The 24254-nt window shown below is 36.6% G+C and overlaps 1 protein-coding gene across 1 annotated transcript in view; it reads right to left on the minus strand.

Moving 5' to 3' along the window:
* LOC150100371 (uncharacterized) overlaps positions 1–24254 on the minus strand; it is a 207428-nt gene that overhangs the window by 56035 nt on the left and 127139 nt on the right. The window lies entirely within an intron of this gene.

Below are 24254 nucleotides of genomic sequence, written 5' to 3' on the forward strand. Positions count from 1 at the left end.
CTTATGGCTAAGAGAATGGACCGAGTTGATGTGACATTCTGATTGCTCACAGATGAACATATCGGATGTGTTTTCAAGAAGGTTTTTGGAACTTTTCTCTCCACCGTTCAAAAGTGCGAATAGTATTCAGTGACTGGAAGGATCTAGCAGAGACTTACTTTCTGATGAGAAACACCTTTTCACACCTATTTATTTAATTTTTTTTAAACAAATGTACTTCTAAAGCTAGTATGACTTGCTTCTTTGCTTTCACTTCCCATAGATATGTACAGTATACCTTCCTTTCACATTTCTGCTTTGTCTTCTTTTACATCTGTATTCCCCGTCCCCGCTGGCTTTCTTTCTTTCTTTTTTCTTTTTTTAATTTAATTATTTTCTGCTTTGCCTATCGTTTTTTTTTTTCTGCATTTCAAATTGTTTCTCTCTTTCTGATTCGCTCCTTTTGCTTAGTTATTTTTTAGCAAATGAGCCAATTTATGGAGTGTTTCAAGTTCATTAGTACTTACTTATCTTCGTGCCTCATGGCACCTAAGGCCGAGATCCATTTCTTCCAGAACTTCTGTCCTGAGCCACCAGTTCAGTTTCTCTCCAGCTCTTCCAGCCAACTAGTCTTCTTTCCTTTTCTGTCATTCTCTGCCAAGTCAATTTAGGCCTTCCCCTTTTCTGTTTTCCTTCTGGGGTCCATGTCAAAGCCACTTGAGGAATCTCTCTGCTGTCCGTTCTCAGTATGTGTCCAATCAATTTCTATCTTCGTTTTTTTTTTTTTTTTTTTTTTATTTATTTATTTCATTGGTGATGCTTTTTTGCGCAGTCTGCTTATATATGTCATCATTTGTTATACGTTGGAACCATTTGGTTTGAAAACTATTTAATTTAGCTTCCTGTTTTTTGGTATATTTTGTAAATTTGCCGTATTTTTATAATAATACGTCAAACATTGCTATTGAAGATCGTTATTTTGGTTTTATTATGATATATTGAAGATTTCCATTTTTTTTTTTTTTCTGAAAGGCAGTATTAGCTTTTGTTAGTCTTTGCATTATATCTTTCTTAGTTTCATCTTCACTATCTACATTTGTTCCCAAGTATGTAAATTTCTTGACTTCTTCTACAGCATGCTGATTGATTTTGATCTCTTTGTGCCATTTGTTGTTTAGTTTAAACATTTTTGTTTTAGTCATTTATTTTACCATTTCAACTGTTTTTTTTTTTTATCAAGTCTTCGGATTTTGTTTGTATATTACTGTATTTTGATTATATTAAAACTGTCATCAACATAATCAAGATCTTCTGTTACATATGATTCCATTTAATTCCTCTTCTTGCACCTGTGACTTTTTTCATAATCCAATCGATGACTATATTAAACAATAACCCAGACATTACACAACCCTGCCTTACACCAGATCTTATCTCAAACCATTCGGAGTTGTTTGTTGTGCAATAACACAACTTTTACTTTCCTTCTTCATTTCTTTGATTATTCTCACATATTTATGGAGAACTCCATATCTTAATAATTAACCATAATTGTTCACTGTCAAATGCTTTAGCAAAATCTATAAGATGGAAGTATAGTGGGTATCTAAATTTTATGCTTTGTTCAAGGATTTTCTTTAAAGTGATGATGTGATGCACAGTATTATTCCTAACTATTTTAAAACTAACCTGTTCATGCCTTTAGTATCTTATTGAACAGACAATTTTAGCAGGTACTGAGAGCGGCTAATTCCCTTCCAATTCTCACATCTAGTGAGATCGCCTTTCTTTGGGGATTATAATTATCATTGCTTCTTTCCATTGTTTAAGTATCTTTTCAGTCTCTAGCACACTGTGAAAAATCAGTATCAGATTATTACCAGCAATTTTCTTAGTCGTCTTAAGCATTTTTCTTGCTATGTTATCATTGCCTGAAGCCGTTTCGCTTTTCATTTTTGCTAATATTTTCGTTATTTCATTTTTAGGTATAGATTCTGATGTTCTATTTAAATTTATGCTTACAAGAGGTTCTTCCAGGAGCCTTCGTAGCTCAGTCGGTATAGACAAAGCCCTTTGATCGGAAAGACCTGAATTCGATTCCTGTCCATGACGTGAGGAACCTATCTGGTCTTTTTCGACTAAAGGTGAGTTAAGCGGTCTAATGCGGATATAGAGGGTTTTTCACCTGGAAACTCGGGTTTTTCGTTTGCCTCAGAACAGGCAAACCAGCCCCGTTAATACACACAGATTTATAGCCATGAATACTTACGACAATATGTGGAAGAGGTATCGTTACGCCCGCAGTTAACCATGTGTCACATCATGGTAGTCAACCTCCTGGATAGGAGGCAGCATGAATGGAAGTAACTTCTAATCGTGTCAGTTACATTGTTTTCTACATTTAGAATTTCATCAAAGTGTTTTTTCCATCTTCTAACAATCTTATCCTCTTCAGTTAGCAATAAACCATCTTTATCTCTTATAGCATTTACTTGCTTCTTTTCTTCACAGCGTATTTCCCTTCTCATCTCATACAGTCTTACAATGTGTCCTGATCTTGCAACCTTTTGTGCTTCTACGAAATTGTCCAAATAATTCCTTCTATCTTCTCTTGCAGATCTTTTAATTCATTTGTCCTTCTCTCTATAATTATTAAAACGAATTTCTTTAGCTCTCCTGGATTTGGCACTTTCAAACATCTTCAGGTCTTGTCTGTTAAGCAAACGTTGTTCTTTTTCACCTTCTTATTACCCAGTCTCTTGCAGAACCTCATTATATACCACTTTACTATATTTCCATTGCTTTTTTTTCTATTACTTTCTGACCTTCTGCCTTCTCATATTCCAAATTCTGAAATCGATTTTTTTATCATAATAGAAAAGGTTTTCTTAATTTCATTCATTTTTAATTTTGACATGTCATACTTTACCTTCCCATTCTGATTTCTATTTTTTTTAACCCCATGCAGTTTTAATTTAATTCTGGCTGTTACTAAGTACTTATCAGATCCTACATCAGCTCCTCGTCTTACTTTAACATCTAAGAGCGAACTCCTAAAATTACCCTTGATTGCAATATGATCAATGTGGGTTTTGGTTTTACCATCTGGTGATAACCAAGTCATTTTATGTATGTCTTTATGCGTAAATAAGCTTCCTCTTATCACAAAGTTGCTCAAAATGCCACCAATAAGTCACCGTTCTTATTTGTTAAATCAAGTGCATCGTTAGCTATTGCGTTCTCATCTTCATTATTTCTTTTGCCAACTTTAACATTCACATCACCCGTAAGAATAACCATGTCATGTTTCGATACTTGTTCTGTGCATTTTTGTAACTTATTATAAAAATTCGCCTTCTCTTTAAGATCCTTCTCATTTGTGCTATACTTGTATTATAGTTAAGTGAATACATCTTGAATATAATTTAGCCGTTATTATCAGCTCGCTTATGGACTTCCAATTTATCAAGCTTTTACTTGTCTTTGACTAAATATAATAAGTGCGTTTCATGATTTTCATCTGATTCTGAATACAATATTTGATAACCATCTACACTTCTCATCAGTGGCGGCCGGTGAAAATTTTAAGTGGGGGTGTTGCATATACAAAATAAAAAAAATAAAAACAATTAAAAATTAAAAAATTCTTTTTTTCCTAATCAGTAACCAATTTATTAATAAATAAATTTACATATTAAAAATATTTCACCCTCTCCACGAACAAACACCAATAATAAAAGTTTCGTATCTCACAGAAATAACGCGCGCAAGCATACGATACACTGCCCAACCAAGCAGTGTCCGAATGACCTTGTAACGTGCAATCACAAGCGCAAACGAATATACGCGAGACTGGCTGCGATTGATCGAACTTGATAATTCCTACACTGTTAGATCGCAGTGTATTTGTTTCGTAATCTAAAGCGTTAATCGAACAATTCCAATTATTAACTATTCAATCAATGTCAAAACATAAGATGTAACCTTTAACATGTTGTATTGCATTTATATAATGTTGTAAGCATTGTTATGATTCATAAACACAAACAAAATTTAATTTTTTTATTTTTTCCTTGGGGGTGCTGCAGTGTCGCAGTGCTTATGTACGGGCCGCCACTGCTTCTCACTCTTCCAAAGCCGGTCCGTTTCAACTCACTTATTCCTAAAATATCTATTCAGTACCAGTACCTTCCCATGGCTATGTTTAATATGAGTCTCAGAACTGGGAAGATTCCGAAGGAATGGAAAGAATGTGTGGTAATTCCATTGCACAAGGGTGGTGCAAAAACTGATGTATCCAACTGTTTCGTAATCAGTATCTCTGGAGTGGTAGTGCAGATTTTGGAAAAGTTGATCAGGACCCGCATACAGAAATGCCTTAACAGAGAATCTATACTTGACAATGAACAGCATGGATTCATTAAGGGAAGGTCATGTTTAAGCAACTTGCTCACGATCTTTGATAATATTACCATTGAGTTAGGCAAAGGGAATGGATACACCATGGTACTTTTGGATTTTGTTAAGGCTTCTGGCAGAAGTTATGCAGTGTTAATGATGGTTTCGGCGAAATAATCACCCACCCACCCACACACACACACACACATGGATACATGGCGAAATTAATTTATAGAATATTGGTACTATTAACGTTTTACTGCATGCATAAAGTAATGGTGTATTCCTACTGGGAATTTATTTATTCAAACACATCGCAACTACAGTGTTCTATACATAATACAGTCTCGCTACCTGATTGATGACTAAAACAATAGCCTCTGGTAACACTTCGCTGGAAGTCGATAACTCTAAACATATCCCCAGTTCCATTATTATTCACACCTCCAGTCATTTATCGTGCACGAATTGCCTTTATTTATTCCACGTAATTATCGCTGGTGAAATAATGAAGGAAAATGGTGGGTCAGCATAATTTTTACAACATAGTGTATTTTTATTCCTGAGTAGGAAATCGTGCAATTTAGCTTGTTCGATGTCTACTTACGTTCATAATTTTTAATAATCGGAATCATGGAGTGCATTTATATATAATGCATGAAATAAATAGAAAAATACATTTTAAAGTAAGATGATGGAAAGGAGTTACACATACGATGTGTATGTGGAAGGGGAAGCTCAAAAAAAAAAAAAAAGACACGAAAGACACTTATGGGAGTCAATGAGATACGTTCCTGGCCTAGAAAAACTCAGCCATTCCTCCGAATTACTTTTCTGTCTATTTATTCCAAGAAATTAAATAGAAAACAATTCGCATGTGAAGATATTCACTCTCATCTACTGTTCCTCTGGAATGCGCTAGAAATTCATGGCTGCTCGTGCATCAGTGTTTACTGCTTTACTGCAAACTTTAACATTGTTGATTTTTGTTCGTCGTTTTAAGCTAAAGAACCATCCCCCGAGTAGACTTATTTCCATTTTTTTTTCTTCATTCAGTTCATTGAACAAACTGTTGGTCTTATCCGTAATTAACGGCTGTGTAAACCAGGATATTACGTTGATTTATGACATCACCGCAAGCTGTTTTTCTGTCTTCGCCATCATGCTCCCATGTAAATTACGACATCTCGGAGGCGCTAATGAACTGATGATTGGAAGCATCTTTTGATTTTCCCAGAATTCTTCATTATGGTTGTAGTTGTAACAGTTGAATGAATTGCCCAATTTTAGAGCTCGATACTCATTACTTTTCCATCACCACACTTCATCCTTCTTATCACTTCGAGTTTTATTTCAAAACTTATAATAGACTCGCGTGCTATCTTATCGCTATATTGGCTGGGGCGTTCATTGCTACTTGGCCATCTTTTAATTTTTTGTACTATTTAAATTTCACAAATTTATTTTTGTTATAATTATTGAATAACCCTTCTGTCCAGTTCATTATACCCAGTGGTTATTCTGTTATTCTGAATCAGCGTAAACCGAAGCGTCGTAAATCCCCCCCCCCCCCGTAGAATGATGTACTTAGCTGTTATGAACAGACTTATGCTCCCATGAATTGGAGGTTTCTTCATGAAACAGATTTTCGTGAATAGTGAATTTAGAATCGATAATGGCAGAGAATTTTAACTGCAGTTTCAAAAATATGTCGATTCCAAATTGATTTCACATGGAATATTTAAATGGGAATTTAATGGATTTTTCTTGTAGTGAAGTGAGGAACATCCAATGCTCATCCATCGCCGTCAATTGGTTCTTAAGAAAAGCAGAATGCACTTATTACAGGAGCTTACCATTAAAACAGCCATTGTTAAAATTTGAGTAGCTCACCACTGACTGGGAACTACTTAAGAAAGACTCGCATTAGTGGTAATATTAAAAAATAGTTATAGTTTTTAAAATCTGCAAAGAATCCTTTTCAGAAGAAAATCCTAACTGTGTAAATGATTAGAAGTTTCTGATATTTTGATTGAGTGACAGAGTTTAAGATCGTCCTCTCTTGAATGTAGTTAAAGGTTATCTTAAAGGCATTTCTTCGGATTGTGTCATCTAATGAGAATTGTGTATCTCAATATATGTAAATTATGTATATACTCTAAGGCTTATTTTGTTTCACGGTACCCAGTTGCCTTTCGAATCTCGTCTAGAACTCGAAGAACCTTCACCTTCATCAGAGCTCTTTAATTGAAGGTGAGCTAGCTGTCTCATACGGAAGTAGCAGGTTTTTCCTCCAGGAAACTCGAGTTTTTTTCTCCCTCAAAAGAGGCAAAACGGCCAGAAGAACACACTCAATTTATAGACATAATCACACACTGGTCTCGTAGCCTGAGTTGCTTCGGCCGTAAATCCAAAACAAACTTCTTTTTTATCCCTTTTCCATCCACTGCTGAATATAGGTCTCCGCCTTAACTTCCCAGTTCTGTCTATCTTCGACCAGACAGAACTTTGTAGAACATTCTTCTCTTGTTCTTCGGCGACCTTTCCTTTTGTTGGTATCCACTCAGTGTTAATATTGTCTATCGTCCGTCTGTAAATCTGATAATATGGTCAGAAAATCATCGCTGCCTGTGCATTATCTAATTTCTACTAATTTTTAAACCTAAAAAAGGTTTAAAGATTGACATAACTGAAACAAAAATCGATGACAAATTCAGATCAAATCGAAGTAATCTTAAAGCAGATAATTCTATTGAAATTGTATAGGACTATATATACTTTTGGAACCTCCTTAGTTCGGTCAGTATAAGACGAATCCCCTTTGGTCGGAAAGATCTGGGTTCGATTCCCGTTAGTGACATGAGGAAACTTTATCTGGTCTCTTTCGACTAAAATGTGAGTTAACCGGTCTCATAAGGAGGTGGTTGGTTTTTCATCCCTGAAAACAGGCAAACCGTTCCCGTGAACACACACAGCTACATCATAAAATATACTACGGCAAGGAAGTCAACGGGAAACCACCTTGCTTATAGTCATCTCCCTAGTTTGGTAGCATATAGCTAACCCCACCAGCCGTATGGCTGACGGAATAGGATAGGATATATATATACTTTTGGTCAATTAGTTAGTTAAAACAATATAATGAAATAAATAGAAGAATGACACAAGGAAACAAAGCATTTTGGCTGTATAAAGATTATCTGTGAGATCTGCCAGTATGGATAAAAAGAAAACTATTTAATATGCATTATTCCAGTGTTTACCTATTTGAATAGAAAACAGAAAAGGAATAGACTTACAGAAATGCCTGAAGTATGCTTTATCATGCTTCACAATATTCTTTACTACATATCTTGAGCTTCTTTATTTTTCGCTAAGAGAGCAGTGTCATCTGCAAAACGCAAGTGACATCTTTCCCATAAGACATTCTTAAAGACTTACGATTGTTTATAACTCACTGAATCATTTTCTGGTTTTCCATTTGCAAAAGCTGTGATTTTTGAATAACCACTCACAACAAGCTTTCGATAGGCCCTTGAGACACGAGAATTTTTTTTAGGCTCTTCAGAATTATCTTTGGACTTACTTAAACGTTCAGGCACTCTCAGAAGGATGGATTTTCCGCTGTATGATAATTAAGCCTCAAGCCTCTGGTAAATCGAAAGAAAAAAATATGATAGTCCTTAACGAAATAAAAACACAATACTGTATTCTTTGCCTTTGCAGTTGAAGTGCGGCTACCCAACTATAGGGGGCGCGTTATTTTTGTTTTGTTTGTCAAAATATTTATGTTGAGAGTTTAAGTAATGAGATATGCATAAGAAGATGTTTATATAAAGTAATTCAACTGATAAACTTAACATATGAAAAATAAAATATCCTTCTAATTTTTTAGTGAAAATTATAATATAGGGAACCTAGTTCAGTGCTTTCCAACGTAGATATCGCGTTACTCCATGGAAGGTCACCATATTATCTAAAAATTTAGTTACATTATCTTCGCGCGTAACTGAACGTCTTTGTTAAATGAAATGAATATACATAAAATATTTTAAAAATTATGATATTTTAATCATAACGGGGATAAGGAAGAAAATATGCAAATAGCGTACTTCGTACGTCAATGTAACTACTGGTATAGTTCAGAGGATTAGCTCTTTGGTAAACCTAGACGTAGTCATTGCAAGGTATGCAAATCCTAATAACTCTTATATGTCTGATTCATATGTGTATATTGTGTATGTGAGAAGGTGTAGAGAATGACTAGCAGAGAATGAGCAGGTTCGGGATATCTACAGCCGTTGGCATTAATCACACTAAATGTATTGATATTGAATATTCCAAAGATTTCTCAGATTAAAGCAAAAATTTTGTAGTAAAAGGAAACTAGATAATATTAGAATCTGATAAGTAGGCGATGTTTGCTATTTCATAATGCTCAGCATGATGTAGACCTCATTTAGTAGCTTTCTTTATATATCGAACCACGAAAAGGAGACAGTTTAAATAGAAAATTACATTTCTAAAAAGCGATTGCAAAAATTGCATTCTCGTGAGATTATAAGATTATTCAAGACCTCATTCGAAATCAGTTCAGTGAAAAAAAAAATTAACTTGCTTTAACAGCTTAACGGAATAGTGTGGTTCACACGAGAGAAAAACAGATTTAGTGGCACCCTTAATGGTTATTGAAAAAAGTCCCATGCGTAGGTTTTCGAATTAAAAATGATATACTAAATGGATTATAAGATATGCATCACTTAAATAGCTGAAAACGTTCTCCAGTAAATGTCTTCTCTTCGTAAGAGCTTCCTTTCTTGCTAAATGACACTGCACTTAAAATAACGATCATTACAATAATATTACTCTGTGCTCAGATAACCAGACTTGGATGAAGAATAAAAATGCATCAAATTAACAGGCTTAAATACCCATTTCAAACTTCTTGCAGGTATAGGTATTTTAAAAAGATGTTCGCTACAAACTCAAGACATTTGACAACAGACAACGATGTTTTATATCTTGAAGCTTTTAGTAGTGATTTTTGCAGGTGGAAAATTTCAACTTGAACCTTGTAGCTTCGTTATCATTTGTTTTAATCTCAACTTTAACAACAGTTCTTGATGAGATTCAGCACTGGATTACAGCAACTAATTATTTTTAGTGGAGAGGAGTGTTCCTTTTTTTTTTATTTTACATGATTGAAAATATCTTTTCCAATAGTATATAAATGGGAAAGACAGTTGGATTCGCGAATACAAAATCAGGAAAATGAATGGAGCCAGCTGGTCTAGTAATAGAAATGAAATGGAGAGAGAGAACTTCATAACAGAAAGAGAATGGAGAACAGAAGAGGAAAAACAGCTTAATTGATTGGTTTACACATTTAGAAAGAACTTCATAACTGCTCCTATCTCAGGAATATTTTTATTGCGTACTTCTTTTTTTTTTTTTTTAGTTAATACTTTTTTTGCAAATTTGATAATAAGTGATAATTTAATTTATATAAATTTGATAATGTGGGTATTTAATAATAATAATAGTAATTAAATTTTAATTAACTATGCCAACACGTAATTAATAAGCTGTTGCAAGAAAATTACAGCCTTTCCCTTTACTTGCTACCGCGTTGTACTCTTTATGGTGTCACGCCTCAGAATTCGGGAGAACATTGGCGTATGCTCACTTAAACTTAAAAAAAAAATGAATTTAGGAAGAACAGACTTGAAAAACACCAGACAACGACATTCAAGAAGAGACTGACCTAAGTTGTTTAGAAGCCACACGCGTTGTGAAGATGTGTATCTGCAAAGCAGACGTCAGATCCAAGTACATGAAAGAGGTGTGCTTTTAGGGAGAAAAATCTCCGGTATAGCGAACGATTCAGAGATTTTCACTAGAATAAACACACAGCTATAAATATATACACATTTCTCCTATATTAAGTAAAAGTAAGATTTTTCATAGATTAAGGTGATGTACAAGGAAAAAAAAAAGACAGACAGAGAGAGGAAAACAATGAGAACTCCACGTGGTGCGAATGTGGAATGGTTTATATATCTCTTGACAGAAAGTTGGCCTGTGGATTTTCTATTAATTAGTGTACTATTTCAAGATGTCTTGTCATCCATCATAATTTGACTGTCCGTAGTAATGTTATTGTCATTCTGGTGATGGGCTGCTTACACCCATTATTTGGTGTAAAAACCTATACACCCATTATTACCTACTCTACAACTCTCCGTCCCCACCAACTACAGCGAACCGCAACTACCATCTACACCAACGCCATTTACTGGAAACCACCACCACTACTAGTATTTCCACAGACAATCACAAACATCCATACCCGTGGCGGGATTCAAACCCGCAGCCTTTTGGCTGGAGAGCGGATACACTAACCACTAAACTACGCTAAACACACTGTAAACAGTTAGAGGACGAATAGGATTACTAATGAATAATTAATATTATGAAATGTATAAAAAATAACAATTACAGACCATCTTGATCGTAGCAATAGCAAAAGCATTTATTTTTATTACTCATCTTTTTCCGTCGAAATGGACACAAACTAGTATATCTTCTACTATCTATTCGTCTTGTTCAAAACGTATGGCGATTTTCATATCCTAATGTGATGAAAATATATCATTGGCTAATTTGATATGTCATTTTACATAGGCTGAGCTTCATATGTATCATAAGTTGTCTATTATTGATTAAATGTCTACTTTTCAAAACATGAACCTAGTATTAATGGTAACCTTAAACTGTCTTATGATCTGCTAGTCAGTGGTTTCAAACTTTTAAAGAGATGCCCCTTTTTTCTAAAAAAAAAAATATATGCCCCTACACTTTCATAAAACAATATTAAACTTATGTTTTTAGCTTGCATATTATACTAGTAAAAAGATGTTCTCACAGCTACAGTTTTATGGGGAAAAGAATGCGAGAATGCGTCTACATTTCTCTAGTCCATAGAGTAGTGGACTAGCAATAATAGAAATATACAACCCACATCTTTGATTAGGCAATAGAGTTTAATTAAAATCATATTTTGATAGTCATAAAAACAACAGTCAGGTATAATGTTTATTGCATTGTATAGCTTACGAAATAAACATTGCAGTCGCTTGTGTTTTTAACGATATATTATATTGAAATAAGTGAATTGAATATCGAGTACATGTGAGAGTTGTGCTGAAAAACGAACAATAATATTTATTATTGCTTGGCTTCTCCCTCCAGAAATAGTTGCGCACTCTTTGGGAGTGGGGCGGGGGAGGGGATGCTCAAACAATTTGAAAACCATTACTCTAAATAGAAGATATCGATAAATATGTTTTCGTGATTTTACGAGAGCCTCGTTACCTCAGTCGTTATTTGAGTACTCTTTAGATGGATAGACTTAGGTTTATCTGTTTTGCGAAATGAAAACACGCACAGTCAAGCATAATACATAGCCTTAGTTGCTTCAGCCGTAATTCTAGTCGACCACAATGTGATTTTACTGTTCATTATGCACGAGGTATCATTAGCAAAATTATGACTGTCGCTAGATATTATAGCTATAATAGAGTTGTCTGCTAGTTGGAAATAGAGTAGAATTGGATCATTTGCTGTTAGTTTTAATCTTCTTCTTCAGCTTGTCCCACTTATGTAGGGTCGCTGTTTTTAATGAGTCTCATCCACATCCTCCTGTCTTGGGTTGTAACCAAATGTAAGTTCATCCTCAGGTCATCCTCCACCACCACCAGCTTCTTCCATCTCTTCTTTGGCTGCCGCGCTTCCTCCTCCCCTACACATCCATCTGCATGACGTTTCTTTCCACATACTTGTCCTCCCTCCTCGTCACATGGCCAAACCATCTCAACCTTGCCTCCTGTATCTTCGTTCCTAAGTTCGTAACTTTCACCGTTCCCCTCACATAGTTATTTCTCAGACGATCCCTTTCTGGTCACACCGCACATCCATCTAAGCATTCTTATCTCTGCTACCTCCATCCTACTGATGTTATTTTTCCTCATGACCACAGTTTCCATAGCATACGCCATAGATGATCTCACCACTCTCTTGTAGATCTTCCCTTTAGATTGACCAGCACCCTCTTATCACATAGCACTCCAGCTATCTCTCTCTCCAATTCCTCCATCCTGCTTTATCCTGCATCCCACTTCCTTCTCAGCCTCTCCATCCTCTTTCACTGTTGACCCTAAGTATCTAAAGTTACTAACCTTCCTGATGACATTTCCTTCCAGCTGCAGATTTGCCTCTTGGCTGCCATCCCCCTTTGTAACGCATGTACTCTGACTTACTTCTGCTCAGCCTCATACCTCTCTCTCTTCCAGTACTTTCCTTCATCTTTCCAATTTAGCTGCCACTTCTTCTCTTGATTCTGCGCACAGCACGCTGTCATCTGCATACAACATGGTCCAAGGCGCATCTTTAACCTCTTCCGTCACCACCTCCATCACAATATTAAACAGGAACAGACTTAATGCTGACCTTGATGCAAACGAACTGTCACTTGAAATCTTTATGTCTCTCCCAGACAGATCCGAACTCTTGTCTTCACATTTCACATTCTCCTGCACCAACCTGACATATTTCTCAGGTACCTTCTTCTCCCTCAGACACCTCCAGACTTCTTGCCTTGGCACTCTATCGTACGCTTTCTTAAGATCAATAAACATCAGATGTAGCTCCCGTTGTTTCTCTTGAAACTTTTACACCATCTGCCGTAACCCAAAGATATCGACCAGGCATCTAGCCAGACTGCTACTTTGCAATCTCCACTTCCTCCCTCCGTCTTCCATCAAGAACCCTTTCTAGGATTTTCATTGTGTGAGACATCAACTTTAATCCTCTGTAATTCCTACAGTCTTATGCATCCCCTTTGCCCTAGTAAATAAGGTAAAGTACTTTCCCTTCACTCCCCAGGCAGTTTTTTTTTTCTGTTGGCACACTTTTTATGAACAGATCCCACAGCAGGTCAGTTCCCTTTCCCCCAGTGCATTCCATACCTCCACTGGGATCCTATCAAGGCCCACCGGTTTTCCATTCTTCATCCTCTTTATGGCTTTCACTTCCACTTTGCTGATGTTCTGCACCATCTCCTCATAAGGCTCCCCATCTTCTCTGTAAGTCCTTGCATTTTCTTCATTCAAAGGCCTTCAAAGTATATTCTCCATCTGTTTCTTATATCCACATCCCTCCTTAATACTCTTCCTTCGGAGCCTTTAATCTGCCTCACATGTAAGATGTCCTTTGATGCCTTATTTCTACCTTTTGCCAGTCGATAAATTTTTCTCTCTCCTTCCTTTGTTTCTAATTGACCTAAAGATCTTGATACGTTGTTGCCTTCGCCTGTTCAGCAATTCTCTTGGATCCTTATAATAATAATCTGCAAGAAGCAGATTATTATTATTATTCCACCAACCCTCCTTCTGCTCGCTAATCTTTCCAGATGTTTCACCAAGCACCTCAATTGCACAGCTCAGAATTGCTTTTGAATTGTGTCTCCACCAATCTTGTACACTATCTAGTCCATCCGAAATCCTCTCTAATACCCTCTTCTTAAACAAGGTTCCTCGCAGTCTCTTCTTTTAAGCAAAATTACTTAATTGTCTTTATCCCATAGCTTCCAATACGATTAAGGTCTTATCTTCGACCTTACTCGTATTTTAAAGTCTGAGCACAGCAGCTGGTGTTGCTGAGCCACTTGATCTGTTGGGATTACCTTACAATTTGTTACTTCCTTAAGATGTGTTCTTCTAGTCAAGATGTAGTCAATCTGTGAACTGTTGTTAGCACTTCTAAATGTTATCAAATGTTCTTCCCTCTTGCATAAAAATAAAACGAGTTCATAATTGCCAGATCAAACTCTATCGCGAAATCCACCATCTTGTCTCCTTCCTGGTTCATCATTCCCTCTCCATGGCCATGCACCCTTTCACACTTCATATTCTGTCTTCTTATGTGTCCATTGAAATCTCCTCTGACAATCGCCAACTCGTTTTCTTCAAATTCCCTCACTTCTTCATCTTACACGTTCCAGAACTCATCTTTCCCCTCTTCTGTCCAACTTGTGGAGCATATGCACATAAGACGACACTTGCTTTTCTTCAATACCCAGTTTCAATCGCATGAATCCTGTCGTTCTTCCTACCTTCCAGCACTTCGCCCTTCATTCTGCCGCACACCACAATTCTGACACCATTTCTTCCCTTTTTATTCGCATCGGAGTAGAACACACTATATCCGTCTCCCAGTTCCTTCGCCTTTCCCCCTTCCACCTTGTCTCCTGTACACATAAAATATCCAACTTCCTCTTCCTCATCATGTCTGCTACCTCCGTTGCTCTTCCACTCATGCTTCCAACATTCAACATTTCCACTCGTAACATTCTCTCCGCCCGCTGGGCTCGCTTCTTTAACCGCATCCTCCCCTGATGCGGTAGTCCTCCTCTACTTCTCGCAGCTGTAGGGCGATGTAGCTGCTCGTCGCCCAAGGGGCACGCCCTAGCCCTAGTATCACTTTCTTGACTTATTTCACTCATTAGTTAGAGATGGCAGTAAAGTTTTACGACCAGGTGCCCTTCCTGACGTCAGCCGTCGCCATTTATCCGGGCTTGGGACCGGCACCTATTGGGGCTAGGTTGTCCCTTCGTTGGCTGCATAAGACGAAATGAAACAGCAAAGGAGAGATTTACCCCTAGCCCTCGATACTGTAATAGCATTTGAGGAAAAGGAGCAAAATGAGAAGAAAGAAGAAAAGAAAAAAAGGGGAGGGACCAGTCTATAGATAATATAACAGATGTATATTACATGAAGTAAGGCATGGTCCAGTATCAGGTATCTGGGGTTTGCCACATCTGTACTCACTAAAGTGAGCCCTTGAGGTAATTTGCTGTTAGTTTCATTGCATATTACGTTTTTCATTCCCACTCCGTCAAAAAAAAGGTCTAACTGACAGTCCCTGTTGTTTTGAAATGTTGTTTTACAGTTTGACCCTTGGGAGCGAATTAGGATTGCACTAGTACTTTCCAACCTTTTATATATTGAGTCCCCCTGCAAAATATATCATAAATTTACCGCCACTTCAACTAATGCAAATAAACAGATTTGATTTGAAAATGGTGAGTTAACATTCAGTCGTGTCCAAACTAAATATAAACTTATACGCAAAAAGGCAGCTTCTGAAACTAGCTATAGTTTCAGAAGCTGCCTTGGTTTCCGCACAGTTTATTTGTTACACTTTCCATTTATTTCTCGAAAGATTTCTGAAAGTGAAGGACATGTTTTCTTCACTTTCAGAAATAAATGTTGGGCAGTAAGAACGTTTTTTTTAATTGTCTAAATCAACTAGCTCTTCATAAACAATAAAGGTACTATCAATTTTAAGAATAAATATCAACAACTGAGCAGTGCTTATGCTAGCATTTTCATCTATTGCATTGCCAGGTACTTCATGAATAAGTTCTGACATATTGAGGCGACTTCTTGATTTTTTCCCCCTTATTTGGACACACACCTGTTCAGCCACAAGTAATAAACATTGCTACATGTTTGAATTGATGAAAGATTTTCCGATTTTTTTCAGTTATTTAGTTAGTTAGGTTTCTGGTATTCCATAACCAGCACGCACGCTGTAGATTCATTACGAACACATTGTTTCTGAAAGATGTTTTTTTCCGAGCAATCAAAATATTATTGATTTTCTTTAGATTTCAGCTAAAAGAATTAAGATTTCCTTTTCACATTTACTGTCGATTAAAGAGAATTTGCTACTACAGTCATCTTTAAAAATCCCTTATTATCAACTTTTATATTTGTTCGATGCCATAATTGTGTAAAAAAGCGTCTGGAACTCACATATGATTTGTCTCTTTACATGGGTAGTAGCGAATGATTTCTTATGAGGTATGTTAGTATTTGTAGGTATATTGAATTTCTTGGATTTGGCAAGAACAAACTGGTAGTTTCTACGACTGATCAAAGCGTGCTACTATTTTTCTGTCTAGCTCATCCTCTCCCGCCCCAAATGCTTAATTTATTTCATTCAATTCAATATTAAATCAGCATGGTCATCTCCACGAATTTTTTTTAATCGTATTACTAATTTTTGTCTTTAAGTTTTTGTACCAGTAGTGATTTAAGCCACTTATTTTTTTTTTAATCATTAAACATAATAAAAACATATATTGCTTTAAAGTTTAAAACGATTTTGATACGAATCAATTTTCAGGTCTATGCGCTGATTAAAATATTGATTAAAATATTAAGAGTATTACAAAACCGCTGGCAAATCTTATATTTCGTTAAAAGAGCCATGACTGCAAGATTCTCAGACTAAATTGAAGAACTTTTGTAATAGATTTGGTATCTCTAGTCTTTGGTCAAGTGCTTTATTTGTAACCCAGCTCTCAGATCCATAAGCTAAAATTGGTTCGAACACTGTCTTGTATGCAATTTAGTGTTTTGACCAATTTCTCTCTTATTCCATATGAATTGTAGCGTTTTTGGAAACGTTTCTTGGACCGCATATAATACACTCTAGGAACTTGCTATGATATAAATATAATTTAAGGTCAGCAAGGCTGACCTTAAACCATTCGTTTAAGGTCAGCCTTGTAAAGCAGCTGTATGTTAGATTTAACTACTGTTTAAGTGAGGATCGCGATTTTTGAAACCAGGAATTAACATAATAAACCATTGACTAGTAATACGTATGTTGTGTGTGTGTGTCGGGGGGGAGTGCATCTGTTTCCCGGTCGGTTAAGTGACGACGCCCTTTGCTTGAAATATGTAAGTGAATCTTATTTGCTACAGCGTGAGGATTTTTTTTATAAGGACTATTCAAATAAAGTTGAGGTAGCAGAGTTTTACTTTTTCTAAAACAGACAACCCAGCCAAAGAATACATTTATTTACAGCTCTAGCACATCACGAAGAAAGAATTGACCGCCTCATCATTACCAAAATTAAATTTAGAAGAGGCCATGTTACTTGTTCGAAACATATCATATAAGCTAATAAAAAGGAAGATCGTATAAGGTATGCTGTGTATGTAGAAATATTTCCGAATGAATATGAGATGCTTTTAAGTATTCCGTAATTTTAATATTAAGTTGTTTTTTTTTAATCTTTTGGAGTGTGCCCTAAGCAAAGCGAAGCATAGCCATTCAGCGCGGAGAGAGAAAGAGAGAGAGGGTATTGTTTTTGCACAGAAGATCTCTACGAGTCTTATGTTTGAAATAAAAATAACCACCATTGGGCCACTGCTGACAGGAAAACGACAGCTAATTTCCGGCTGTCACTTCGCTTTGAAAATGGATTGGCGAACCAGAGCTAATCGGTATCATGAGCTTAGAACTGGAACTCTTTGACACGAGAAATATCGCGATATCTTATAGAGAATACTTCCGTTCTGGCGCTTGATGTCATTTGCAGAGGCATTTCGTAGATTTATGTTATATAAGTTTTTTCATTTACACTGCTGTGCATAAAATATTTCACACTATAACAATACATAAAAAATGTGAGTAATAACGAGAAAACCGAACTCTCGCTCTCTCTCTAACTCCCCTGTATCTACGGTTCTCAGTTCACAATATATCGCCGCCACTAAAGATTTAATTTATATTTTTTATCATAAACAATCTTTGTATGTACATTTTATTCGTTTTAGACAAATAATAACGAAACTGTTCTTTTATACATGTCAGCATTTTATTTAGTTTATTTTGATGTAATAAACACCTTCATAGCGCAGTAGAAAAGACCTGGGTTCGAATCCCTTCTTGGACAGAAGGAGCCTTTATAAAAACTTTTCAATTGAAGGAACTTTGTCTCGTACGAAAGTAGCAGAGGTTCCCCCCCCCCCAAAAGAAACTTAGATTTTTAATCTGCAAAAAGACAAACCAACCCGATGGAGGGGAGGATAAAGAGACCGTGAAAGGGTGCAAAGAAGAGTTACAAAAATTATATCTGGATTATGGATGTAAATTATGAGGACAGGTTGAGAGTATGTGGACGACTGCAGACCCTGGCAAACAAACAGAAGAAAATGGACTGATATTGATAGAGGTCAAGAAACTTCTGAATGGGTATTATAGAATATCCCTTTGGTGTGTTTTTGTGTTCATTTTGCATCAAGCCTGTTTATTTTTTCTATCAAAAGTTAACTTCCATGGGTACCCCGCGTAATAGTTGAGAAAATTGGATTGGATTCGCTTATAAACCAACGTATAGAACCCCCTACATACAGGGTGTTCGGGATAAATTTGACATATTTATAATTAATTATATTTTTCCGTAAGTTACATGTATTAACACACACTTCTCTTCATTTAAAAGTTTGGACCCTTCTTCATTCATATACAAGATGTCAGAAAGGATGGATAGCTGGAACCCACCTGAATCATGGAAGAGAATAACTTGTATCATGATGATTCGTGCCCGCCATCAAAATAAGGATATTACGACTGCTGCCCAATGCTCCCTGAATACAGTAAAAACAATCAGGCATGAACTAGAGACTTGCAATGGTGACTACGAGGATGTAGCAAGAAGAAAGATCCCTAGCAGACGATCTGATTGCGTTCGTACAGCAGAATTCCTCGCAAATCTGCAGGAACAGGTGTTGAAGAACCCTGGCATTGGAATTCGGGCTTTGTTCGTGGAGTTGCTAACTGTAGTCAAGCCCTGGATAACAAGGGTAGCCAATGGTAGGCCGTATGTATGGCAGCAGGATTCGGCCCCTTGCCACACCTCTGGGAAAAGTCAAAAATGGTTGTCTGAAAATTTCTACGACTTCACCAGTCCAAATGTTTGGCCTCCAAACTCCCCAGACCTTAACCCCATGGATTATTTTGTATGGGGCGCAGTTGAAAAAGACACCAATCGCACTTCCAGTAATACAAAAGCCCAGTTAATGGATAAAATTAAAACAGTTTTTGCGGCCCTTCCCAGGGAGACTGTAGCATCAGCTTGTTCGAGGTTCCGAAGCAGAATTGAAGCTGTGATCGATGCTAATGGTGGTTATTTTGAGTAAATCTTGTTGATAGTATTGTAATTAACTCTGCCTGTAATGTTTTTTTGTCAATTCATTAAATTTAATAGATACAAAGAAGATTTTCTTTTTCCTTACGAAACTGTCAAATTTATCCCGAACACCCTGTACATGTAACTTCACTAATGATCTATAAAACTGACTTATTCCTGAAATTGGGGATAGACATGTTGAGGAAATACATCCTTAAAATAACTAGCTTAGAACTTTATTGTTCGTTATATTGAAGGAAAGAACACGGGGTACCCATGGAAGTTAACTTTTGATGTTAATATGATTTCTGTTGTTGACGCTGTTTGCAAGGACGCAGATTGCTAAATAAATAATTGGTAAAAATCGTCAAAATCATGTCGATTAAACTTTAATAATTTTGCATGATACCTAAAGAAGCCTTTTTCTTCTTCTTTTTCTAACGGTTTCAGTAATTCTTGCTTTTAAAATCCTTTAAATTAAAATTAATCATTTAAAAACTAAATTTAAGATGTTTTGCACTATCAAATAAAAGTATTTTTATCATCATCAAATTCTCGACATGTACCCTCAAGGGATGTACAGGATATGATAGTACTACATGAAAAATTACATGATTACTAACTTCCTATCTACAATTTTCCTCCAAATCAATCTGTTACCTATCAAGACTAGAACATTATCAGATCTTATATTTCTATCTTCTAAGGCACTTTTTACTACATCAATCCACCTATATCTTGGTCTTCCTGTGGTCTTCCTATGTTCTTGCCAAAGTCTTCCCATGACTTTTGTTTAGCTAGTTTTACACAGTGTTTGGCTTTCTTACATTTGTCTCTGTATTCTCTAAGAGCACAAGCTGACTTATTTGCCAGGAAACTTTTGGTATGCTTTCTTCTTTTCCTTCACTGCCTCTTTAACTTCCTGTGTCCACCAGGGAGTTCTGATTTTTCTATCCTTGCAGAGAACCTCACCACATGCCTCTCTGGATGAATCAGTCGTTATTTTCTTCAGGATTTGCTACTGACTCTCCAAGGTTTGGTTCCTGTTCTCAAACTATTTAATTTTTTCTTGAATAATGTTTGTGTATTTTATTTTAGTCTACAGCTCACATCTGAGAGAGCTACTCAACTTTTATTCGATTTAAAACTTTCTTACATGTTCTCGTTTTCAATATGAAATTCAATTTTATCCTGCTCAAGACTAAATGGTGAGTGATCACTTCCAATTTCAAATCCTCTGTACAGTCTAGTGTTCTGCATTAGTTGGAAAACATCACTATCAACAATGACATAGTCAATGAGACTTTCGTGTTCCTTGCCTCTTCTCTCCATGTAAATTTCTGCACATTTTTATGTTGGAACATTGTGTTAGTAATAACCAGTCCATGTCCTGAGAAGAAACCCGACAGATATTTACCATCATTATTAGCTTTGCTCTTTTCTCCAAATTTTCCCAATATATTTTGGTATGTCTGACAATCATTTCCTACTCTGCAACTCAGATCCCTAACAAGGACCAACTTTTCCTTTTCATTGTGTCAGTTGCTTTCTCTAAAGCCTCAAAAAATTCCTCCACTTCTACCTTCGCCGAACCTTCTGTGGGACCATAGGCACAAATAAGTCGAATTTTCCAGTTCCCCATTCTGATATTTGCCCACATCACTCTACTTGAGACTGCCTGCCATTCAAGATTAGCCTCATATTTTGTGTTCAGTACCATAACTACACCTTTTTTTTACCTGACTGTCATTGCCTGAATATAAGATTTTGTATTTATTTCTCAGAAACATCTCACCAGTTTTGTCTTTTTTGTTTCGGTCATCCCTATTATGTCGATCTGGTACTTATCCAATTCCTCAACTAGCTCCATTTCTTTGCCATTCAGACTTCTTATGTTGATAGTACCAATGTTGAAGAGTGGTGACGATTTGGGGTGTGCTTTTTGGATTTGTTCTAACTGACTTTTCGCTGTTCGTGGTTCCCTGCCGAAAACAACTGGGGCTTTGTTTAACCGGGCGACGCCTTAGCCGGCATAAAATTCTGTCATGTTGTACCATCATTTTTTATTTTGGTTTAAGCCAATAAGAATACAATTTGGTCGGCTAAATCTCAAACTGCCAGCCCATCCTTGTTCGTTCAGTATCCAGGTAGATACCTAAGATGGTGCACCACGAGAAGGTGTGAGGATTGGACATTAGGTTAGAAGACCTGGTCGGTTCTCCTCATTCCTTTAAAGTCGATGTGGAGGCCTCCTCTCTTTTAAATATTAATTAAAAGGCGATGATAAAATACACCATATCTCTTTTTTATGCGCATCCCACCCACGCAAGGCGGTAATTTTAGTGCCGTGGGTATACTCAAGTTTTTAGAAAAGTTTAATTTATATTTCGCTGTGAAATATTGATGTATTTATATCTTCCATATTAATAATAGTCCGGGTAACATTTAACTGACCTTAAAGAGATCTTTTAAACCGAAAATTTGTTATCGTTTCCATGTTTACAAATTATGTTTTTATATTTTTTTTCCGCTTTTTATTTATTTTCTTTACAGATTCGTTACAAGTGTATGGTGAAAAATTCTCGTTTTTGAATTATTGTCGTATACATTTTACATCACGTAATAAGCATATGGATCACTAAAACAGCTCGTGGCAAAAGTGGATAAGCTATCATAATTTCTACCCCTCCTTTTTTTTAACCGACACGCGAAAATATGGAAACTTATCATTACTAAGTACCGTTTGGGGATTAAGAATTAGAAAACCCACATTCTCTTTATTGGAGAGTGGGTACGCTATCTACTCGACTAACTAGGCTCTTCTTCCCTTGAGAACTTATAAGCATGTCTTTATACGGAAGCGATATTTTTTTCCAGGAAACTGGTTGCTTATCCTTCAAAACAAGCCAACAGGCCAGGAAAACACAGGTAATTAACAGGTCGCATAGTCTTAATTACTTCGGTTGTAATTTCAACTAACCAATCAACATTGAAGCCTCGTTTTCTTAGTACAGCTGTTTCTGCCTAGTCGATGAGAAATTCATATTTTATTCGTCTTTTGAATAGTTTAATCTTATCAATGAAGCCTTCTTCAAAATGCTGATTTTCATCTCGAAGCAGCTGCGAACATGTACGAGCTATATAACTATCTACATGAACTACTTCAGGTATTCTGAGTGAACACCCGATAATTCTTGGTTAAAGCTATCTTGAAAGTTTTATTTAACTGCGCATAATTAATAGTACGTGTTTAACTTATTTTAGAAAAGTCCGAAAAACACCTAAGCTTATCTGTTAGACTTCTTTTAGAAAAATGAGCTCATTTGAGAAGTTTTATTGCTTTTACCATTTAGCCCTTTGTCAAACCATGGAAACTGAACCGTTATGTTTGCCTTAACATAACTAATAGGTTTAAAGTCACTAAATGTGCAATTATTCTATTCTATGATGCGTTACGTTTTGTTCAAAGTGAATCTTAATATTCTCCAAATCCTATCTACCAAACGTAGTAAGTTATTTATGTTTCTTAATTAAAAATTATACCAGTTTTTATAAATTACTGATATCTATCTATCTATATTTATATATAAATGAGTGCTCATAAAGAAGTCAACGGATATCATAGCTTGAGGAACAAACAGCCATAGCGCTCACCTCAATAAGATGTAGGACCTCCTTTCGCGGCGATGATTGCCACAATCCTACGGACATACTTTCCACGAGCGTACGATAACGATCAGTGGGAAATTTGGACCATTCTTCCTGTAAGCCTTAAATAAGGTCCTGGACTGTTGTGGGGGCGGACGTCCCTTGACCTCTCCCGACGCTCTAGTTCATCCCACATATGTTCAGTAAGGTTGACATCAAAGCTCTGTGGAGGTCAGTCAAGTGTGGTGACGTTTATGTCCATAAACCACGCAGTTACAGCAGCAGCATTATGACATGGTGAATTATCTTGCTGAAAAAGACAATGGTCAGTTCCGTAGAAACACCACAAAGTAGAAAGCATTGCATTGTCCATAATGTTCAGATACCTCTCGGAGTTCAATGTTCGTGGCACCAGAAACAGAGGTCCGAGGCCAAACAAGGAAACATGACCATACAATCACACTGATACCTCTGAATTTCGTAATTGTGTTACGCATTTTGGTAAGAGATGTCACTGAGCATTCCCCCCCCTACACACACCACCCAAACCTGTCCATCTGCTCGGTAGAGGTTGTAAGATGATTCGTTATTCCGTAACACAGCTTCCACGTCTCACTGTATACACTCTTTGCACCACTGAAGACGATGCTGCATTGCATGCAGCTTGGATAAAGTGAACTTTCATATTGCGGTACTACTATGAAAACTCATGTGGTGAGCCTCGGTTTTGAATGTTTTTGTGTAGATTCGTGTTCCACTCGATTCCTAAAACTCCACATTCAACGTGTCGGCCGACAAATGGCGGGTTTTACATATTATCCTTCATAGCACCTACAGTCACGTTCAGTGAGTGTGGTGGGACGGATAGCACTTGCATTGACTCCCTGCGCTTCCATCTCAGTATGGTATCACTGATTGTTGATCTGGTCGAACAAGTATGCCTGCAGCATGGCATCCTGTCACAGACGCCTTTTTCAAACTCCGTCAGTTCCCTTCTCGCAGCCATTTCACCCAGTTGCACTGATTTGGGAGCACCATTGCTACAGTTTATACCGGCTGCAAACCCGTGATTCGTTACAATGCACGATACACCTTGCCGATTTCGGTGGACTTCTTTCCAAGCAGTGTATTTATATAATTATTTTAAAATGTCATTATTAAACATCATTTTTAAAGTGAAAGG

The sequence above is a fragment of the Typopeltis vanoorti genome, chromosome 13, assembly GCF_054136105.1.
Source record: "Typopeltis vanoorti isolate ZY-2024b chromosome 13, IOZ_Tvanoo_1.0, whole genome shotgun sequence".
Lineage (NCBI taxonomy): Eukaryota > Metazoa > Arthropoda > Arachnida > Uropygi > Thelyphonidae > Typopeltis > Typopeltis vanoorti.